At 41.2% G+C, this 5,815-nt stretch overlaps 1 non-coding gene across 1 annotated transcript; it reads left to right on the forward strand.

The window, feature by feature from the left end:
• The first annotated feature begins 5,496 nt into the window (after positions 1 to 5,496).
• Positions 5,497 to 5,570, forward strand: TRNAI-AAU (transfer RNA isoleucine (anticodon AAU)). The gene has a single exon. It is a non-coding gene; the product is annotated as a tRNA-Ile (tRNA).
• Positions 5,571 to 5,815: the final 245 nt, after the last annotated feature.

Here is a 5,815-nt window from a genome sequence, read left to right on the forward strand (position 1 = left end):
ACAACTGTATATATATATATATATCCTGTACCCAGCAGTCTTTGTGTGTAGTACTGACTGTATATAACTTGTACCCACAACTGTGTGTATATATATATATATATATATATATATCCTGTACCCAGCAGTCATTGTGTGCAGTACTGACTGTATATAACTTGTACCCACAACTGTATATATATATATATATATATATATATATATATATATATATATATATATATATATATATATATGTGTGTGTCCTATACCCAGCAGTCTGTGTGTAGTACTGACTGTATATAACTTGTACCCACAACTGTATATAGTGTGTGCAGTACTAACTGTATATAACTTGTACCCACAACTGTGTGTATATATATATATATCCTGTACCCAGCAGTCGTGTGCAGTACTTACTGTATATAACGTGTACCCACAACTGTATATATATATCCTATACCCAGCAGTCTGTGTGTAGTACTGACTAGTTATATATAACTTGTATATATAACTATATATAACTATATATATATAACTTGTACCCACAACTCTATATAGTGTGTGTAGTACTGACTGTATATAACTTGTACCCACAACTGTGTATATATATATATATGTATATATATATAGCCTGTACCCAGCAGTCATTGTGTGCAGTACTGACTGTTTATAACTTGTACCCACAACTGTATATAGTGGCGTCCCACGGTAACACTGACGTTTCGCGGCCGTATTCAGCTGACGGGTGTTAGATCATTAGTAGAGGTATATAGGGGGTAAGTACTCGTTTGTTTGTTTGTATGCCTATTTTGAAAACGGGGGCAACCCCGAAACGTCAATAAAGACATTGTTTGTTTATACAAGACCCTGTGAGTGACTCCCTTACTTTACCGATTTGTATTTCACTTGGAGTGCACCCAGGGCACCACGGGCCGGTTTGGGGCCTTTGAAAACTACCAGGAGTGCTACTACCATCCTCCTTTTCCTAAATATTTATTGTGGCAGCACCCGGACTTTTGAGGACCTATAGTCCTGCTACATTTTCACTATAAGCTTATTTTTCTACACAAGCTGTTGATTAGCATACACTGTATGCAAAGACCACTATGGAACAAGACATGGAGTCAGACATGACAGATGTGGAGATAATACAGGGGGCAGATGAATTCTTCTTCACAGAAGAGGATGCCTCAAGAATCAGATTTGCCACATTACCAACAAGGGCAACGGTGGAACAAACCAGCCATATATATGCCAAACTGGCTAAATTGAAAAAGAAAGAAAAGGATTTATTACTTCATGCTGCATACTTGTCGGAATACCATCGCAAGAAATTCATCCCACGGGGATTTAGAATAAGGAACACACCGACCATAGGGAGGAATAATCCTGCTTTTTGTTTAAAATGGTGTAATATCATGAACAAATGCTCACTCGACCAAATTCTTCTTGTGATTGAAGAGGTGACAAGACTATTGGAAATAAGCAGAAATGAAACAAGGGCCTATGAAACACTTCACCTAAATAGATTGGAAACAGATACTGACCAAAATTGGCTGAACAAACTTAAATTGAAAATGACCTAATAACATTCAAGAATAGAAAATTGGAGGATGTTACACGGGATTATAAAAATAAGAGTGTGTACCGGTGGCAGACGAGCCCAGATGAGAGAAGCATGTACAGGGCAAATAAACCCTGGGGACAGAGATACAACCGCACAAGACCTCTGGGAACGATAGACAGCTCTGGAAACAGCTTGGATTCAGACAACACCAATAGGGCACCTACTGATACGATGGAACAACAAAGTGGTATGCAAACTCGCTCAAAAAACGGGGGAGGCAGAGGACCTATACCCGGAGCGGGCCTACAGGCCGACCACCAAGACTACCCAGGAGGGGCAGATACATGAGGAGTTGATCATCAACCTTAGTGGACACATACTCACAGAGGATGAGAGGAGTGTCCTAAACAAGGGTTTATCTTTCATCCCCACTACCAACCCCGATGCCTTCCACCTATATGTGGATGTGCAGCGCTTTACCCGCTCACTTAGACTGAAAGAACATTTCCAGACATTTAATAATGAAGAATCCACAACTGCCCTGAAGAAAAAGAGCACCTATGATTTAAATAGCAACAACCCCTCTAACAAAACGTTCTCAAGACTGCTATGGCAGACAAGTGAGGAAGGTTGCAAGACCCATATCCAACACAGGCACAACTTGACGTCTAAAGAAAAACAATCATTAAGAGACCTACAGAATGACAATACCATTGTCCTGAGAGAAGCGGATAAAGGTGGGGCTGTCGTCATACAGGACTATAACGACTATAAAAAAGAAGTAATGAGACAACTGGCCGACACAGACACTTACAATACCCTCAGGGGAGACCCGACAAAGAAATTCAAAGACCTGGTAGATGAGCTAATACAGCAACTATATGACAAGAACTTCATTGACAAAGGCACTAAGGAATATATGACAACAGATTTCCCAAGGATACCGGTACTTTACATGCTGCCTAAAGTACGCAAAAGCCTCATGGATCCCCCAGGAAGACCAATTGTCTCCGCAATTGGATCCCTGCTGCAACCAATCTCTACATATGTGGACTGCATATTGCAACCATTGGTCAGAAACATACCTTCGTTTTTATTGGACTCAGCAGCCATGATCCGGCTTCTTTGAGAATTACCCCCTTTGACAGAGGAAGTATTACTGGTCACATTGGATGTGACCAGTCTATATACTGTCATACCACATCAAGAGGGCATAGCAGCAACCAGGAGACAACTGGCCAGGCATCCCTACATTGGTCCTCCAGCAGAAGTGGTCTGTGAAATGTTAAGGGTATGTTTGGAACTTATTCTAACTATTTTCGCTTTGAACGTACATTCTAATTGCAAACAGCAGGCACGTCGATGGGGTTGAATATGGCCCCATCATATGCCAATCTATTTATGGCTGAATTGGAGAATGGAGGGACTGATCTATTCCAGGATACCAGAATTCATCTATTCAAATGGTATATAGACGATCTGTTTATATTATGGCAAGGCACAGAGAATGGGTTACTACAGTGGTTTGAGGAATTAAATAATGTCCATCCCACTGTGAAATTTAAGATGACATATGACAGAGAATCAGTGTATTTCTTAGACATAAGAATTATGAGACAAGGGGAAACATTAATTACAACCCTCTTCAGCAAGCCCACTGATAAGAACTCTCTTTATGTGCCTCCAGCTGGTCCAGCAGCCACCCTCCAAGTTTGAAGAAAGCACTACCGATTTCCCAATTCAAAAGGGTGACAAGGAACAATACTAGTATTGAACTGAGAAATACACAGATGACCGAGATGGAGCACAGGTTCATACAAAGGGGCTACCACAGTAGAAGCCTGAAGGAGAGTAAAGAACAAGCAATGAAAGATACGTAAAGGGAACTACCCTACAAGACGAAAAACAAAGATAAAGAAAACAGATTGACCTTCACGACTACATATACTAGTGGTAAAGAGGGCATTGCAGGAGCGCTGCGGGACAACTGGAACCTCCTCACAACGGACAAGGACTTACCCTTCAAGAGCATGCCTCCACCTAGGATTGGATACCGAAGGGCACAGTTCCTCAGAGATCAACTCATCAAAACAGACCCTATCAAATGCTACAGCAACGAGACCTGGCTAAACCAGCAAAACCAGGATGCTTCCGATGTCTTAGCTGTACTACATGTGGGGGACTCACTACAGGCAACCACTTTAGACACCCCTATTCATCAAAGAAATATAAAATCCGACACAGGGTTACTTGTACCACATGTTTTGTAGTCTACCTACTACATTGTGTTTGTGGGATGTTCTATGCGGGCAAAACGGTGGACGACCTACTGACGAGGATGGCCAACCACCGGTCAGCAATACGGACAGCTATCAAGAAGGGATCCTCTGACCAGCCTGTAGCCAGGCATTTTTTGGAAGCAGGACACAAAGTGTCTGACCTTAAGTACATCATCATCGACCATGTCCCCCCTCTTACTAGGGGAGGGGATAGGGCAAAAATCCTCCTCCAAAGAGAGTCAAGGTGGATCTTTGACCTGGGGACTATGTCACCCAGGGGACTTAATGTACATTTGGACTGGCAATGCTGCCTATAATGACCAATAAATTGGCATCCAAGTATGTGTAATATATCTTTGCTCCTAAGTATGCATGCAACTTGGTGTTTAACGGTTCCCTAGATTTCCTTATAGCAGTTGAGGATCTGTTTTACATAGAAAATGGAAATTTTTTAATTGTAATCTTTATTTTGTATCTACTCCTAACTCTATGGTCCAAGGACTTTATCTAATTGTTGCCTAGGAAACATGCAGATATATTAGGTAGCAACATGTAACTATCAATTACATATTTGGGTAGTTTACTATTACCGGTGTACTCGCCTTATTGACATAGTACACCCTTTATATAGGATACATTGATTATTACGGTTAATTTCGGTACCGCACTCTGTAGTACAATTTTACTCCTTGCTACACATGCAACTTAGTGCTTACATGGTCACACACATTTTTTGCTGTTTTCTATGTGTCTCTTATGCGTTTAAGTAACCTGGCACACAGTAACCAATATGTTGTTGTTTAAACATGCGGCAATGTATATCACTCCCAGATACTGTCATTAGTGTTGTGTGTCTGAAGACCCTACTTCCAGATACTGTCATTAGCGTCCTGTGTATGAAGACCCTTCTCCCAGATACTCTCATTAGTGTCCTGTGTCTTAAGACCCTGTCCCCAGATTGTCTCATTAGTGCCCTGTTTCTGAAGACCCTACTCCCAGATACTCTCATTAGTGTTGTGTGTCTGAAGACCCTACTCCCAGATACTGTCATTAGTGTCCTGTGTCTAAAGACCCTTCTCCCAGATTGTCTCATTAGTGTCATGTGTCCGAAGACCCTATTCCAAGATACTGTCATTAGTGTCCTGTGTCTGAAGACCCTATTCCGAATCCCAGATGTCATTAGTGTCCTGTGTCTGATGACCCTACTCCCAGATACTCTCATTAGTGTTGTGTGTCTGAAGACCTTACTCCTAGATACTCTCATTAATGCCCTGTGTCTGAAGACCCTACTCCGAGTCCTATTACTCTCATTAGTGCCCTGTGTCTGAAGACCCTACTCCTACATACTCTCATTAGTCACCTGTATCTGAAGACCCTACTTCTAGATACTCTCATTAGTGCCCTGTGTCTGAAGACCCTACTCCTAGATACTCTCATTAGTGCCCTGTGTCTGAAGACCCTACTCCTAGATACTCTCATTAGGGCCCTGTGTCTGAAGACCCTACTCCCATATACTCTCATTAGGGCCCTGTGTCTGAAGACCCTACTCCCATATACTCTCATTAGTGTCCTGTAGCTGAAGACCCTGTTTCTAGTGTTCTGTGTCTAATGACCCTTCTACTCCCAGATACTGGGGTTTACTGTATTGTTGAATGAATTTTACCATGTGGCCGGTTAGCTCAGTTGGTTAGAGCGTGGTGCTAATAACGCCAAGGTCGCGGGTTCGATCCCCGTACTGGCCACTGGTTTTGTCTCATGCCCCAGTTATGTAAATAAATGTATAAATATGGTACACTTCATATAATAAATAGTGGTTTGTTTTATAAGCATAAATCTTGTACAAAATATGTAATGGTAATATCTCTTTTTTTATTTGTTATTATTACCCGCACTGTCTCATAATATAATTGTCATTTTTAAAATTGTAAGACTAATCTAATATTCATTTATATTATTAACTAACTTTATAATCAGCTCATAAAATATT

The sequence above is a fragment of the Bombina bombina genome, chromosome 7 (assembly GCF_027579735.1).
Source record: "Bombina bombina isolate aBomBom1 chromosome 7, aBomBom1.pri, whole genome shotgun sequence".
Taxonomy (NCBI): domain Eukaryota; kingdom Metazoa; phylum Chordata; class Amphibia; order Anura; family Bombinatoridae; genus Bombina; species Bombina bombina.